Source organism: Octopus bimaculoides, chromosome 14, assembly GCF_046866305.1.
Source record: "Octopus bimaculoides isolate indiv1 chromosome 14, ASM4686630v1, whole genome shotgun sequence".
Taxonomy (NCBI): domain Eukaryota; kingdom Metazoa; phylum Mollusca; class Cephalopoda; order Octopoda; family Octopodidae; genus Octopus; species Octopus bimaculoides.
In genome coordinates, this window is record NC_142941.1 from 54034073 (window position 1) to 54053658 (window position 19586).

At 32.3% G+C, this 19586-nt stretch overlaps 1 long non-coding RNA gene across 1 annotated transcript in view; it reads left to right on the top strand.

Annotated features, from left to right (window-relative positions):
- Positions 1–19586, top strand: part of LOC128249390 (uncharacterized) — a 110329-nt gene that overhangs the window by 12286 nt on the left and 78457 nt on the right. The window contains exon 2 of the long non-coding RNA XR_008265498.2: positions 9088–9207. This is a non-coding gene — a long non-coding RNA (uncharacterized LOC128249390). The remainder of the gene's footprint in view (positions 1–9087; positions 9208–19586) is intronic.

The following is a 19586-nucleotide window of genomic DNA, read 5'->3' on the forward strand; positions in this document are numbered from 1 at the left end:
ATATGCACATTTGAGTGCAAATATATATATATATATATATATATATATATATATATACTTTTATACACGAATGTATTTTTTGTTTTCTTTGGTAGTTTATTTACAAAAAAAATTTAAAAAAGGATAAAAATTAAACATTTTTATTTCTTATCGTAACTAAAAGGAAACAAAATGATCTCATATCAAATGGTAAAACGTGAAAATAATCGATTTTTTAAAAATACACAATATACAATGTACACGCTCGTTTCTAGCTTCGCTCTGTATCGATTTGGCAGCAAGGCTTATCATTCAGCGTGCACACACATTCATGCACACTTGATGATGTATTTCGAATTGATATCAACAAATTTATATTCCACTTGTTTGATCAGTGGGACCGTCAAAAAAGTATTACAGTTCTTTTGGTTGTTATTATCCCTCTTTAATCCAAATCCCTGTGGATAATCTTTATAACATCTGAATGACAATATTTTTACAATATATTATAGGTATACTTCAACTTGTATTTGTAGTATCTTTGTCGATGAGTATTCGTATATGCATACACATCCATATACGAACATACATGTATACTTATATATATTCATATATCCATACGTATAACTAAATGTATGTACAGTTAAACATACGCACATATATCTTATGTATTATACACACCTTCGTACGTACACACATATGTACATGCATAATTATACTTACGTACATACATAATTCGTGCATACATACCTGCTTACGGATAAACGTATACAAGTGCATATACACACATTTAAACATATGTTCATACATACGTATATACATAACGACAGATTTCTGGCTTCTGTTTCGACGAATGTGTGTCCGTTATATATTTTATTAACACGACTCCAAACTCATTGAAACTTGGTGTAGCTTTAGTGTTCCACAGTACATTTGTATTTTTAACTAAATCTCCAGTGAGAAGAGGCGTTACATAACTTTCTAATGACAATTTTTATGACTTTTGACTTATTGGTGTCACGGTGTAGGTGGGCTTCCAATCAGTTTCTGGTTATTCACTTTATTCCGAAATATTTTGAATGATACAAGGCTAACGTAGAAGACATTTATTCAACGTACTGTTATCAAACCCAAGATGTCTTGACTACTCTCTCTCTTTCTCTCTCTTTCTCTCTCTTTCTCTCTCTCTCTCTCTCTCTCACACACACACTGTCAACACTCGAATGTAATAACTTCAGTCTAAATAAGGTATATTTGGTACTTTTGGTACTGAAAGTGTGTGTGTGTAATGAGAAAGTGCAACGGGATGATTCGATATTCATGACTTGCGTTAAAAGTGATTGAAGGAGAAATGATATGGTTGTTTCAATATTTGGTTGTTTCGACACCAGGATTAAAGACAGTTTCTTTAGTTATATACGAAAATGCTCATTCGTTTATGAGAGAGAGAGAGAGAGAATGAATGAATATGAGAGAGTGAAAATGGAAAGAAGACATGTTAAGACGTCCTCTGTCTTCACCGTTTCCATTTTCAACTGCATAAAGAAAGAGAATGAAATAAATTAGGTTTTGTATAAAAAAATCATCAAATACTCTTCCCGCCCGGCAGGAAGGGAGGAAGGATTATAAAACTTATTTGTTATACGAAATTACTCACCAATTTTTACGGAATAAGTTTCCATTAAATACAATCTCTCTCTCTCTCTCTCTCTCTCTCTCTCTCTCTCTCTCTCTCTCTCTCTCTCTCTCTCTCTCTCTCTCTCTCTCTCTCTCTCTCTCTCTCTCACACTCTCTCTCTCACTCTCACTCACTCACTCACTCACTCACACACTAGGACCGTTGAGGATAGACGCAGTGGCTATTCGGAACTTTCTGTTACTTTCGGTTGATCGTTTAATATCAAGGTTCATCTCGTTGTCTGATCAACCGCACGTTGCGAAAAACAGCGAAGTATCAAAGCGAAGCATCAGCCCTGCCAAGGCTATATCCTATTAGGAGTAATATTTCATCATTTGTAACAAAAAGTTTGTGTGTTTGTCTTAGTATGTAGATAGGGTTATAATCCCAGCTGTGTCCTCTTGAAGCATACATCTGATTCTGTCTGAAACACTTTTAATAGGAAGTATCTTACATGTTTCCTCCTATATTCCTATATGTACAATTTTATAACTCCTATTAGCAAATGAAATACGTGTAATGGTGAATAAATAACAGTAAAAATGTTTTGTAATCTCCTGTTATATATATATATATATATATATATATATATATATATATATATAAACTTACATTTCTGTCAAAGTTGGCGCAGGCTAAATCCAGCATAACAGAACAAGCTGATAGAATCTTTTAATTTTTAAGTCATGTTTTGTGGTATCATAGCTCATTCACGAGTGAAATTGTTGTTGTTGACTGAGATTTATGGAGGAATAGCTGGTTTGACTGGTATTCGTTAAAAAAATTTATCTACGTATCGTTTGAAGGTTACGGGATCTGTTTTATTCTTTCATTTGTTTTGGGATAATGTTAAATAGTATCACAAGGCGGCGAACTGGCATTTCGTCCGTCTTTACGTTTTGAGTTCAAATTCCGCCGAGGTCGACTTTGCCTTTCGTCCCTTTCAAGGTCGATTAAATAAGTACACTGGGTTGATTCAATTGACGTAATACTTCCTTCGTAATTGCTGGCCTTGTGCAAAAAAAATTGAAACAGTATTACTATAATATTTCTGCTATAGAATCAAGCTCACAGCATACCATATGAGTTACTTTTTATCACAAGCCTGTGATTGTGTCGTGAGTTTGATTTGTGTCGGGTCACGTGGCACGGAGTTTCAGGCTAGGATGAATTGTAAACATGATCTTAAGGTCTTTTGGTCAACGTTTGTGGTATATACTTCACATTGTACAAATGATATAGCACCCACTTTCAATGTTTTAATTTCAGTTCCAACAATCAAGACATGTCATTTTTTTTTGTAGTTGCTTTTCTGGGGTTCAATGTTTTGTTTGGTATGGGGAGACAGTATTCTAGGTATGACCGTATGAAGAAGAATAGTGGGATGATGACATCTGAAAAAGGATCTGATATATATATATATATATATATATATATATATAAATTTGTGTGTGAGGGAGAGTTTGAAGGTAAATTTACAACTGTTTTTAGTAAGTTCATTTTAAGTCTCGTCATTTTTCTCTGTCCGTAAAGACCTGAAATATTTTTAGTGTTTTTAATTACATCACTTGACATCGGTTAATTATCTTCCTGACTATAAAGTTGTAATTTATTATTTTTTTTATTTGTAATACTCACAAACATCGAACAGAAGTACAACCGCCCTAATTTGCATAATGGTGCATATGTTGACAGCGTGGATAATGATTGTTCTAGACTGAAAAATGAGTAAATGGTTTTAAGAAAGCGGCTAAAAACTAGTGACATTAGTCGAAGCGATCTGTTTGTATTTGAAATGTAATTAGAAAACCATTCTCGTTAGTTTACCATCACACCTCTGTTTATCGTAGCATCGTTCAGTGCACAGAAGGGAGAGAAAGAATACAGCGATAGAAATGTAGCATTCATACTTATCACAAGAAACATGAACAATAGAAGTGAGATGAAATGCCTTCAATCTTGAATCGAAACCGGGTCGGAGAATCGATATGCTAAGGAGTCTAATGCTCGTTCTTCATCACTCGGTTAAATAAATAGGAATAATTTGCAATTGATTTTGTACGAAATATCTTTTAAATCTGCTGATGGTTGGTGGTTTTTGTACTCAGTTTTCTTAGCTGTTACCTCGGCATGTATTTCTAATCGGTATATCCTTAGTAACTCTGAAGATATTCATCTTATAATGATTTTAATTTTATAAATTAATTATCTAAAGATTTTTGAATCGAAACAGCTGTCAGATGTCATATTTTATAATTAATAAATAATTTTATCTCTCCATTTTCTCATTCTTTAAATGTATATCGTAGTCTGAGTTACTGATTGAATACATTTTATATAGTGGAACAATCTAGCTCTCGGGGAGAAACTCTTAGCAGACTCAAATTTTGACAGAATAAATACACACGCACATACGCACATGGAAGAATTAATAAATGTCAGACAAAATACTTTGTTTTTGTTTCTTTCCTTTCTGATATCAAATCATAGGCACTCCTTACCTCTCCTCCTTCTGGGCTTTATAACATAAATATTAAAAAGATTAAAAAACCCCCCAAAAACTGACGGCCATCTGGTCGGCTAAACCTATATCTGAGTCCATATGCACTCAGCTATTTCTCATACACTTTCAGAAGTAGTTGATTAAGTCGTGAAACTCATTTCCCTGTAATATTAATGTTTTAAATCAACTGGAACGAAAGAACTCTTGCTCTACGGTTTTATATCGTCACAGCCTACTTCTTTAACGAATTGTCTGTTATTAAACAGCTGGCTGCGTTACTTGAGTTTTTACGATCCGACTTATTCACTAATATGTGATTAGTGCTTACTGATTTTTATAGAAGGGAAAAACTTATACGTAACAGTTATTTTTATAGTTAAACTCAACAGCTAAATACAACAATTATGCGCAACAATAATACAACAACTGCGTGCAGTTGTCCAGCACGACAGTCGTGTGCAACAGTTAAACGCAACAATTGTGCGCAACAATTGTGCACTGCTGACAAACGTAACAAATCCTTTGAACGCTAAAGCGGAAAGTCACACGTTTTTATGTTAACGGCTCGCTAACTGGCAGAAACATGGAGCGCTTCTCGCTTTTGTGTTTTCCAGGAGTATAGTCAAACGAAATCGCGTCCGCTAAAGTGTTCTCGCGGGTTCAAAGGGTTAAAACGCACCCTTTGACTATAACTGTCAAACGCAATAGATAAATAATTGTAACTGTATAAATAACAGTTGGTCCACACATGAAACATTCAACTTAGCATCTAAACGTGCCAGTTAAAGCACTCGTGTATAACCTTTAAATGAAATTGTGAAACATAACGATTATTATCCTCAGCCAAACTCATCTATTGTACTGGAAGGTGAAACAATATTTATACACAGTAACCAATGCAGAGGCAAACGTAGCAAGCTTGTTATATGCAAGAAATAAACACAGCACACACAACATTCAACATAACAGTAAAACTGAACAGCACAACCCAACTACATGCTAATGTTAGATGTAATAGTTAGACACATAAACAAATCATTCAGCAAGATAACAACAACAAAAAAAAACCCAAACCAAAGGGAAAGAGTTCCTACAAATTTACAATTTTGTTGCTATTAGAATCGACGAATAATTCAATCCGGCAAGGGTACCTATGTACAACTAGGTGGATGTAGATCACCGTAAATTAATCAGGTTGATCTCACTCTCATACAGTGGCTGGGAACTAAACCACCGATCAAACAACAGTTTCCAATATGTCTTACGTTTCTCATACAAACCTTTCAGTTAGAACACGATGAAGCTGTTTTTGTTTATTTTCTTATTTTATTGTTTTTTTCCCAAATTATACATATTTATTTTTGAAATGAGTTTCTTGTTTGTTTGCTATATCTTATTTTTGTAGGGAAAATTCCATGTCATTAATAGCAATTCTCCATTTTACTTGATTAGAGAACGCTATCTTCTAACTCTAAATCCATAATTTCACAAGTTTTGACGAATATCTGAGATAGTCCTATAATATAAAACGAGTGGCGGACAAGGAACTATTACAGTTCTATATTTAAGAGATGAGGAATTATGTACATTGTTTACATTTGACGGATATTTGTCCTCATCTTGTTTGTTGTCAACACAACGTTTCGGCTGATATACCCTTCGGCCTTCATCAGGTGTCTTGGGGGAAATTTCGAACCTGGGTTCTCATTCCACGGACATATGGCGTAGTAGTTAAGAGCGCGGGCTACTAACCACAAGATTCCAATCGATTCCAGGTAGTGACCTGAATAATAATAATAATAATAACAACAACATCGAAAAATACCTTAGGAATGAGAACCCAGGTTCGAAATTTCCCCAAGACACCTGATGAAGGCTGGAGGGTATATCAGCCGAACGTTGTGTAAACAACAAACAAGATGAGGGCAAATATCCGTCAAATGTAAATAAGGAGCTATTAGTAAAATTTCAGGATAACTGTTGAAGTTATCAGTTAGTTTTGTATCACCGGTGAAACACTCAGCCAACGGACAAGAATTTACTAGATAAAATTGTTTAGTCCACATCGCTTTGAAGAAATGTTCGTTGATTCAGCTGAGACTGGTGTCTAGTTTTTTGCAGTTTCAATGCTACGTTGAGGTCTTACTCTAGTAAGAAGGATGATTCCTTCTGGGGTGTGACCGTTTGTCAGCCTCAGGTTAGCTCTAGTTCGGCAGACTTATGATCAAACGCATTCTATTATTGACCATCACGTCATTTTAGGAATGTCTAAGATTGCATTATCCAATGCGTCCTTTGAAGCAAGGACCTGTAATTTGTGGGTAATTTGGTTGCTATTTCTAGCAGATGGCAGGACTGTTGAGTTCCTCCATGGTCTATAATCAAAAACATTACATCCGTGACTGTTCCGTCATTTTAAGAATATTTCTTGGACGCCGTTATCCAGCGTATCCATTCCATATTAAAGACCAGAGCATGTATTTGTGAAAAAATTGGTTGCTATTTACTATTTTGTTAGCAGATAGAGCGTCCATATTGACGTTTCGCCTTTGGATAACTTGGCGGAATTGTATGGTTTTACATGATATCACGTTGATAAACTATAAACTGCCACGTTTATGTGATTTGCTGCGCGTGCAGACACACACGCACACACAACAAACATACACACACAAAACAAACACACACACATGAACTCTTAAATTATCAAGTCAATTTAGCTATAAAAATGTAGGAAGCAATATGACGTCATTTCTGCATGCAGTCGTAAGCAGTGACAGAACTGAAAAATTGGCGTGATGTCGATATTGGTTACGTTGTTGTTATTTTACCTTAACAAAAGTGTTTCAGCTGTGACTAACACCTCTGTTACTTTAGACACAGTATATCTAGATGTATATTACCTAATACGCTCTTTGTTTTAAAAAGTACAGTAAGTTTTGAGGAAAATTTGGTTACTAGAAATAGTACCTTCAACAACCACGTCATATTTATCTTACTGGCTTACGATGGCGTAAATGTTTCATCAGGAAACGTAGCGCGTTGAATTCACTTATGAACACAACACCACAAAACTAAATTATCAGCTGCATTACTGGAAAACGGTGACGTAATCGGTGAGTTAAAAAATCCAACAAAATGTTGTAACGTGTCTAATGTAGCGTGTAGTTTTTGTTTGTTAGCAGAAGAGATAGCAAACATCTTGAGCAATGTTTCTCGAGAGAAACCTTTTCCCGATGAACGAGTCAGTCACAAACGAATGATATTTCTCTGGCTCGTTAACTTAAATTTGAAATAATATTTGAATCAGCGTTATTAGTGCTTCTAAAACCAATGGTACTTGTGGGACATGACGACCATTAAAATGACATAACACCGTGTGCAATATTCTGTTACATTCAGAGATGTGGCTCCACACACAAACACATGTATAATTCAGCTCTGTGAACACAGGACTCGTCAGCGATTACTTCAGTAGGTGCGAGCGAAGGACTATGGTTACACACAAACGCGTATACACATCTATGTAATTATGTTTATATATATATATGCATGTGTGTCTATATATACACGCACGTATATACATATATATATGCATATATACATGTTTATGCATATATATATTTATATGCACATGTATAAGTATATTCATCTATTCTCTTATCTGTGTATATATTTACATATTGTATATATTTAAAGTAAACTACTGCTCTTAAAGCCTGGGCTATGAAATTCTGAACAAAAGTAAATAGATTTTACACAGAGCAGAAAATATTTTCCTGGCATATTTAGTCATTTGTTGAGATTATTTTTCATAAAAAGAAATGCCTTCTAATTTTTCTACTGATGAAGAGAACTTATTGAGTCGCTATTTAGCTTAGCTGTAATGCCTACGCTAATTTGCATACCGTACGTTCATCGTATATTCACACAGAACGCGGCTTGAATATAAATTAGTTAAATTATTTCAAAGCCTTCGTGGTAAAACAGGAAATTGTATTCGCAGACGATATACCTTATTTCAGTCATTGATATTACACTGCATCACATTTCTGGAGTCTTTAGTATATAGGATAGACCCTTTTTTCAACAGGCATACAGTTCTGATGCCTCAGCATTTACATTTCATTCAAATTTGATAGACAAATTCTTCTGTCTCTGTTTTTTCGCACAATATACACATGTAAATCATTTATCAACCCTTTGACAGAAGTTGGGTGTAAGAATATTTTATAAACGAATTGACAAAAAGAAAACCATACATCCTGAAGTGTTAAACGTTACACAAAAGTACTGACCATTGCCAAATTCAAAACCTATGTTCCTCTTGAACTAGAGTTGGGTATATTATAAATTAATACTTGTCAAAACATTGAGTTAGTATTTAAATGTATACATTTTATTATAGACGCATGCATAATTTGGTTTCAAATGAATTCTGTACTTCATATTCCGGTCTGTAAGTGAGATTCCTGTCAACCATTTTATTGAGACACATTTGATTCCTTTGTCTCTTAGTTTTCATACCAACTGTGATAGAGCGATAGGTGTTCTCTCAGTACCACAGTCTGAATGTGTTAGTTGGTTGCATCGGCTCTTAAAAGTATTCATGGCGAATCTTGCACATTTTCTCTTTATAACGTCTGAAAGTGTTATGGTTGTTCTATTTATACCCACCCAAGAAAGGCATTACTTTTTGAGTAAATTAAATGATTTCTTCAATTACATGTTGACTTATCAGGTAAGGATTTAACTACGTGTATGGCTTAGATCGAAATATGAAATCTGGGAAATGTTGTCTTCTAACACATTGTTGTTGAAAGGTTGTGGTGTACATGGCAAACGAGATTTAAATGAGTTTCTGGATGTTTGTGGCGTTGCATTTACGTTAAATTTGGGATTGAATAAAACAATTTCTTTCCTTTCAGGTTCTGTTATTGTTTGCAAGTATTCAAGAAATTTCTTACTAATGAATCGATGTAATAGGAGGCAACCCGAATCAGATCTATCCTTGTCAGATAGAAACTTGTGAGGTCTCGTCTACACATGTGAGTTGCAAATTTCTTGATTATTTATGGGTTGAAGTTGTTGATGGAGTCTAATATATGTATATTAGACTATTTTCTTTAGTCATTACAGGGTGGTCGCTTATAACCTTTTAAACCTATAAAATTTTTTACAGGATTGCTTACAGGATATATAGATAGTTCATTAGATAATAATTTATTTTTGCCATCTCAATTTTCTTATTACCGCTTACACTTCGTTCCGAAGCATACATATACTGAGGTCTACTAAGTTATTAGTCTCGTAATGCTTAGCGAAGTATACATATACATGCTCGCACCTCGTGCCTACCGGCGGCAAAGTCTAGTGAAACGTTTATAAATTTCCATATAAGGATGGTGCAAATGACAAATTTTAAATGCTTTAAATATCAGTTGTTTTCTAAATCTAAGAATGCCCCCCCCCCACTGTCTTTTTAAAGTCTGAATCTAGGATGACGTATAGTATATAGAGGGTGTCAAAGATGAAAACTACCTAGAAATGGTAATATGGCCGATTTCGTGGCGTTCATTTCTTATTATGAAAAAAGTCAGTTTTCTTATAGTTCTTAAACACCCGTGAAATATCTTAGGAAAATAATTATTTATGAATGAAGGAGAGAAAGAAAGAAAGGAGGGAATGAGAGGATGTATTCGACTTTGCAGGAATCAGAAGTTAGACTGTCATTTGAAAGTGAAAAAAGAAAAAGAATTGACGAGACTTGAATATGAAATCTATATGAGATGAGTTAGTTCTCTTTCAATCGGAAAAAAGTATACTCAGCATCAGTAATAAAGTGGTTATATATTTATATATCGTTGAGCAATATATTTTTTGTTGTGTAATATAACTGTTGAAAATGTTACTACCGGTTTCACACTGAATATCGCAGGTATGCAATATTGACGAATCTTCAGGCATACTGGCTTCTCAACCATTTGGTTTCTGGTTCAGTCTCACTGCGTAGCATTTTTGGTGTCTTCTCATATAATTCCGGACCGACTAATACTTTTTGTAAATTTGGTAGACGGAAACTGTGTGGAAGCCCGTCGAATATATATATATATATATATATATATATATATATATATTTATATATATATATATATACACGTATGTGCATGTGTGCTACTTTCCATTTGTCCTCACATTGTTTGACACCAATGTTGGTTTGTTTACGTTCCCTCAGTTGGTAGCTGAGTAAAGAGGCCAAACTTAAAAATTATTACTGGGGTTGATCGGTTCAACTAAACCATCCAATGACCAGTGCTTAAATAAAAAAAAAGAGACTACAGTAATAGGAACTAGTGAAAATCTGCACAACGATTCGGTTGACGAAATCGAGTTCTTTTTTTTCCTATAATGACAAAGACAAATGTGAAATAAAACCATCCTTCTTCACAAGTGCTTCATACTTCTCCATATAAATGCATCTTTTTTTCTACTTTTTGCTTCTTTTCTGTTTGTATTTCACCTCTACATTCAAATGCTTAAATAATAAATTACATTATACTAACTTATTCGCATTTGCGCTCGCCTCTATTAAACACAACTCTTCTCCATAGATCTAGTCTGCCTATTGATATCATAGCTACACGTGAAATATCTAATTCTTACTACACCTCCTCCCTTCATATTTATATATATCATGCATTCTTTCTTTTATCTTTTCATTTTATTATCTACTCCCACTTTCGCCCTGTTTCCAGGTCATATAACTCATTGTGATTTTAGAAATCTATCCATTTCATTTTTAGCCTTTATATATAAATACCTTGTTAATTGTTGTGTATTCTAAATGTTAAATTATAAAGTTTTAGAATCTCTGTACCTATAAGCCTCATTTTGACCAGATAACAATATAAACCTGTAATTGTGTTGTATCAAAATGCGGTAACGTGAACTCGGATTAACAATGGCGTAAAATTTTCGTAGCAATTGCTGTTATTCCATTATATATATATATATACAATGTGTGTCTGTGTGTATATATTTACATTATATAAATCTATATAATAGATATATATTTTTAAAGATATAAACATATGTGAACCTGCACAAACGCTGATACATAGGCACAGGATCAGATAAGATGAAAGACAGTCAATTCGGAGTGATTAAAAGAAATAATGCGATGAAGCTTAACACAGAAAAGCATTTTAATCGTCAACTCACAATTCTGCTGTCGACAGTCCGCCGCCATGATAATAATAATAATCCTTTCTACAAAAAGTACAAGGCCTGAAACAAGGGGCTATTCGAATACATTAACCTCTGCCTTCAACAGGTACATATTTTATCGATCCAGAAGGGATGAAAACCTTAGTCGAACTCGGCGGATTTTGAACTCCGAACGTAAAGCCGGAAGAAATTACGTTAAGCATTTTTGTTCGGCGTCCTAACGATTCCGCCAGTTCGATCCTTAGGGCTTCAAAATATCATGGACAGTTGACCGTCACCTTAGAAAGGAAGGGAGGAGGGCGGGCATCTTATCTGTCCAGTGATTAAAGAGCTATGAAACTGTTCGTCATAAGACTCCATCATATTTTCTCGCTCATTAGGAATAATGAAGGAACGTGAATAGACTAATTTTTAATTAACCCACACTGGCGATTTATAGTATATAATATATAAATTTACTTCTGATCTTCATAAAGTTATCTAACGTGCTTTGGGTTTTAGATCTTAAAGTTAAAGTAAAGGTGTTTTGCCGGGAAATCTTAACTAAGTTTCCCAACTCATTAGATTACAATAATCCACCATATTTGTATTTAGTACCTAGAACGAACACATCGCATATTTCCTCTTCAGCCATATTATATATATATATGTATATATATATATATTATATACACACTTCTATAGTGATACGCAGAACACTCTATTAATAAACCATCATTGTAATTTAATATCATATCAGTTTAATACATCGGATCATACATAATTATATTTGATATGCAAAATCCACTCAATTTCTCCTGTCACAGATACTTACACGCGCGTGTACACACAGATGTGTGTGTGTGTATATATATATATATATATATATATATATATATATATATATATTTACACACACATATATATAACACCGTCGCATACATACGTAATAGAAAAAAACATTTACACGTAGATATACACAGTCAGGTATGTATAAATATGTTTTCATAGAAACAGGTACATAAACACTAGATATGCAGATCTTTTAATTCACGCACACAACCATTAAGCGTTTATAAGTTCTGGTTTAATATTGAAACGATTACTGTATTTACACAGGGTATAAATGTTTACTTGTGTTAAACGTGCTCCTATATAATGATATATATATATATAAATTGTTGGATCATGGAGACCAGAAATCCAAAATGGACTCAATAGGGATTTAAGAAAACCGTAGAGCGAATATAGTGATGTTGTACAGATATATGCTTTAGCAAGGAAGCCTTGTTTTCGAAAATTTAATGGCTCTTCTATTGAGCAATTGAATTAGCGAAAACGGAGTTAAGTTGCTAAAGTATTAAAACTGTAATATGTATATATATATATATATATATATATATATATAAAACATTAAATTTGTTAGAGTAAGATTTGTGCGTATATATATGTGTGTGTGTGTATATATATATATGTGTGTGTGTGTATATATATATGTGTGTGTGGTTATATATATCATGTAGTATTGAAAGTAAAATAGTGTTCTAGCTTTGTCTTATTGTAACACAGGTTTTCAAATTTTCGTAAGAGTTCCTTGTACCTTCCTCAGGGAATTAAAAACGGATGACGAATAAATCTAAAAGGTCAAGTATTGAAATTCTGTTAGTTACCTCTGCGCAAATCACATTAACCCTACCTACAAATATGAGAAGCAACATACACCAACATCACTTCATCTAGATGGGACTATGAAAGATTAGAAATATTGATGAGTTTGGGGACGTTTCTGTTTCAAGCAAATTGCAAGGAATTCACAGGAAAATAGGGAATATATCTTGGTTTCAATAAAAAAGTATATACACTGAAGATACTCTCGTGTCTTCAGAATACATATCTAAAAGTAGTTGTATTATATATATATGAATGATATTTGAATTTGTTTATAAATCCAGGTCAAAGAGAGTTAAATATCAAAATATTGCACAAGTGCCATTTTTTTAAATAAAAAATTGAATTCGTCGAATATCAGCATGTGTGCGACTGACTGGGTGTATGTATATATATATATATATATATATATATATATATATTTATTTATGAGTGCGTTCATGCGTATTTATAAATATGTGTAAATATAAAACATATGCTTATTTATGAGTATATATTTATGCATATATGTTTGTGTATGCGTATATAGGCATACATCGTGTATTCCTTGTGTATGTATATATGCATACATATGATTTTGATTGACTGTGACATGCTTCACTCGGGTCAAGGCCTATTCAAATTGTAAGTAAATCCAGAGATTTTATTTATGTGTGTGAGATAATTCTATAAAAGTTCAAGAAGTAGAGAACTATTCCTTGTTTTCTTTTTTTATTTGGTATTATTTTAATGTCTTATTTACTGTCAGGTTGTGGTCGTAAATAGGTTTTTAGTTTTTGCTGTTGAAAATTCATTGAAAACACAAAGGTTTCTATATATATATATATATATATATATATATATATATATGGAGTAGCTGATGTTTTCGTATTCTACTCATAATGGTGGTCTCTGCGGTCTTCCGTAGTCTGAGAAATCTGCACAAATGATTTTGTTTACAGTGATAAAACGTATGTGCTGTACATTAGCTCACTCTCTCCATCAAATCGACTTTGCCTGAATAGGTGTACGGTGTACCATACGTCAGGTGTCGAAGTGATCGCCGAGCAACGCGAGATGAAGAGTTTTGCTCAGAAATACAATGCAATACTCGGTCTGAGAATTGAATTCACGATATTGTGAGCAACCGCCCCCCCCCCCCCCAACCACTAGGCCATGCACCCTCACGTGACTCATAGTCACCATTGAAACGTATTTATTTCAAGTAGAAAGAAGAAACATATAGCAATGCGAGGAATGCTGTATGGAAATATGTGTGTTTGTTTTCGTTTGCTAATTGATATGTGTGTGTACATGTATGGGAAGTGTCTTTTACGAAGTTGTTAGTATAAATATAGATATTCTGGGAGTGTAAAGATGTGTAGTTGAAATTTAATCCTTAACTAGAGAAATTTGGGGATTGTGAATTTCTTGTAATCTCCACCTACACAGCACTAAGTCCTATATAAATTGACATAATATGCAATGGATTCGTCATCCACAAATCAAATATATTCGTATTTATATATTATGTTCTTTGTTATGTATTTATTTTCTATGTATTTTTAATATCCTGCTTGCAATACATAAAATAATCTATATCTCTACGTAATATTCAATTGCTTCATAGATCTCTATATACTTCGCATTCATCTTTGTTCGTACTTCCGTACCAAGTTAAATAAACATTTAGAAAATTGTTTTCCCTAGACAATATCCCCAATAAAAAAATTTCTCCCATTTGAGTATAGTGAATGGGTTAAATATAATTGTACACAACCATGTTTTAATCACTAAGCAGTGCTTAGTGTGTCTATAATCAATCAATTCCAGCTTGATAAAGCTTTGCACACACCAGCAAGTTTTAGTAATTGCTGTTTATGTGTAAGAATAGCAGTTCTTAGTTAGCTATGAACGATGGATTCGGTGTCCGTAACTGTTGAAGCGTCACAACGCAGTCCAATGACATTATTCGTAGACAAGCGGTGTGTTTGTCTTACACGTTGACCCACGTGACTGTTTTGCAGTGGATGTCTTTCAATGTTTGGGTGTACACGTACGTGTTAGTCACAATTGCGCACGCCTACATTTTGATCACTGGTCTTTTGTGTGCTTCAGATTAAACATTTAAGGAATAATTTGTAATTAAAGAGCAGTTTAAAAGTATTTTAGCAATGTCCAAGTATATATAAAACTTTAGTTACAATATACGAGGAATCATATCTAAAATAGATTTACGAAGAATACGCTATTCCCATGCGCGCTCTTTGAAATTTTTTGTCGAATTTTCTAATGAAAACATCTACAGAGAAATACCTTACCATTAATAATATATATATAATCATATTTAATAATACAGTCATTTAATATAGATAAAATTCATATGTGTTGTACTATTTAATAATATGAAAACATTTGGAGTGTGTGGACATATAAAGCAGATAGTTACATGCCAGTTTCATTATTTGTGAGTTTTTTTTCTATACAAGCAGTCCCTTTATTTTTGCCCTCGGTACATATGCTCTGAGAAAGTTAAAGGCCAAAACACTTGCCTGAGCGGGATTTCTTCTCTGAAGACCCTCTGCTTTTCAGCTCTCTTGAGAGTTTCTTACCACGATATTTAGCGCCACATAATTTACTTATGTGCAACAGCAGCCTCAACATGTTTTATTTAAATCGAATTATATATTAGTCTTTAAATTGTGTGTGTATATATATATATATATATATATATATATATATATATATATATATATACACACACACACACATACAAGTGTATATGTATATATACACAAACAAGTGTATGTATGTATATATATATATATTTGAAAGAAGGTTTGAAAATGCAATTTTAAAGATGTTTATTAACTTGACCGGTTTCACTTTTTTAGAAAAAGATTGTCAAAAGTAAAATGTAAAGCTTTGTATAAGCTTTGTTGCGTCAAGTACAGGTTATCACAAAAGTATTCAAATACAGATATACATTTTTTGATAATATTAAGAAAATGTTAAACACAGTTTACAAGAAACTATTTAAGAAAATAATCAGAACGGGACTCCAAAAAGTATTTTGAATTCAATAAAAATCATGTTTGTTTGGTAGTATATATATATATATATATATATATATATATATATATATATATATATATATATATATATAAATATACATACACACAGAAGGAGACATGTAAGAATTTACAAAAAATTATAGAGGAATAACTGACCTGCCTTTCTGACATTTTGTCTTGACTGAGGCTAAAAGTCAGTTATTCCTCTACAATTTTTTGTAAATTATTAAATATATCTCCCTCTGTATATATATATATATATATATATATATATATATATATATACTACCAAACAAACATGATTTTTATTAAATTTAAAATACCTTTTGGAGTCCCGTTCTGATTACTTTCTTAAATAGTTTCTTGTAAACTGTTTTTAACGTTTTCTTAATATTATCAAAAAATGTATATCTGTATTTGAATACTTTTGTGATAACCAGTACTTAACACAACAAAGCTCATACAAAGCTTTACATTTTAATTTTGACAATCTTTTTCTAAAAAAAGTGAAACCGGTCAAGTTAATAAACATCTTTAAAATTGCATTTCCAAACCTTCTTTCATATATATTTCCACTCGTGCGGTACCTTTTACAACTTTACTTTGTTATATATATATATATATATATATATATATATATATATACGTATACACATATATATGAATATATATATATATATACGTATACACATATATATGAATATATATATATCATGTATATATATATATATATACACACAGGAGTGTATATACATACATACAAGTGCACATATATATATATACATACATGTATGTGTGTGTGTCTTTGTCTGTTTGTCCCTCACCATCACTTGACAACCGATGTAGGTGTGTTTACGTCCCCATAAATTAGCGGTTCAGTAAAAGGGACCAATAGAGTAAGTGCTAGGCATACAAAAAATAAGTCCAAAGGTCAATTTCTTTGATTGAAAAACCCTTCAAGATGGTGTTCCAGCATAGCCGCAGTTAAATGACAAACAAAAGAATAATGTATGTATATATATATATATATATATATATATATATATATATACACACACATGTATATGTATATATGCATGTATGTATATGTATATATGCATGTATGTATATGTATATATGCATGTATGTATATGTGTTTATATGCATGTATGTATATGTGCTTATACACCTGTATACGTGCGCGAGTGTGTATACATATGTGTGTGTGTTTATACAAATCTATACATATATTTCAACATTCCATTGTATATTCAAACGTGTATACATCTTATTTTGCTCTTATTTTGTCTTCATATATGTAGAGAAAACATTTTGGTCGATATTAATTAAAACACTTAGATCGCCGATTATTTTGCCTTATTTTGTGTGTTCCGCGTAGAAAAGATTAATAGTATATAGTTATGACTCGTTGTCACATTGCCAAAAACCATGTCATCCAAAGAATTTTATGTAAGCCTTACCATTTATTTATTGACATGCATGTATATAGCAACGAACACACAAACAAATACACATATAACCTACTTTAACGTTGCTAGAAATCCCCTTTTTAAATGACCATTAAATTTCAATATTGACTAAGCATCATATACGCAAAATACAATGCAAATCTATATTATCTACAATAAATACAAATGTTTATAGACTCTTTTATTCTCCCTCTATACATATTTAAAGGTCAAATCAAGTGCAAAAACTAAAATTTAATTTACAACGGCAATCTGTCAGCTGGCCAAAATTGTTAAGATAATATCGTGTAAATAAATATTTCTCCGCGACCATTCATTTATAATTTCTGTTTTCATCTATAAATAAGTACAGACAGTGTATTATTTTGTTCACACAGGGAATACGTGATGTTATAGACAAGTTTTTCAACCACAAATACATATACATACTAACGTTTACGCACAAACATTTTCATAAACATACACACGTCTATATATATCTATGTATATATACACACACACACACACACACACACACACACACACACACACACACACACACGTATATCCACATACACGTATATATGTATATATATATATACGTACATATATATGTATTTATATAACTTAATTATATGTATGTATATGTATACATATATGTGTGTATATATATATATATATATATATACATATGCACACACCAATATATACATGTGTATTATTACATATATATTCCTATGTATATATACATATATATCCCTAAGTATATACATATGTGTATATACATGTATATACATATGTATGTACATATGTATATATATATGTGTGCTGAGACTCCCTTCGGTCATGAAGGATCATGGGATTGCACCTAGAAAGTTACCCTCCCAGGCAAAAGTCCGGGCAAGGTTGTTTATGGAACACCAGCAGTCGCCCATGCATACCGGCCTCCCCTCTCAACGCCACCAGTGTTACCCAAAGGAAAGGCAAAAGCCGATACAGCTTCGCACCTGTGACGTATATATATACATATACGTATGTATGTATGTATTTGTACATATGTATGTACGCATATATATATAATAATATAAATATTTAAATATATGCATATATCCATGCATATATGTACATACCTACATCTATATGTATACATACGTGCATATATGGGTACAGGACATCACAAAAAACGTTAAACACAATGAGAAACGAAAACATAAAGACGAAGACAGAAATCGAATATTTTTTTCGAACAACGAACAAAAAACAAACAGAGAAACGAGACGTGCAACATAAGGAATATTTCCCTTCATCAGTTGTCCCTGTTCCATCTCCGCATTTCGAAGGCAAGGACAATACGCGACTTCGTTGGAACAGTCCTTCCCTCAAAGCAATGTAAATAAAGTTCGGAATTTTTTGCGGAGGGTGAAAGTGTAAACAAGAACAGGGCAGTGAGAACAAGACAGTAAAAGCAAGACAGAACAGTGAGAACAAACGGTAAGGGCTGTTAGGCCAAGACGATAGTAAAAAATTATTATTTTGAACGCTTGTTAGATGTGAATGAGACACAAAAAAATCACATCTTTATATACATATATATATATATATATATATATACATACATAGACATGTATATATACATATATATGTACATATATATATATACATGTATATATACATATATAAGTACATATATATGTATATATATATATATATATATACATATATATGTATATATATATATATATATATACATATATATATACATATATATGTATATATATATATATATATATATATATACATATATATATACATATATATATATATATACATATATATATATATATGTATGTATATATATATATATGTATGTACATATATATATGTATGTGTACATATATATATATATGTACATATATACATATATATATGTAAACCTAGTACTTATTTTATCGGATTCTTTTGCCGAACCGGTAGTTTATGGGGACGTAAACACACCATCGTCGGTGTTCAAGTGATGTTGGGGACACAGACATACATATATATATATATACA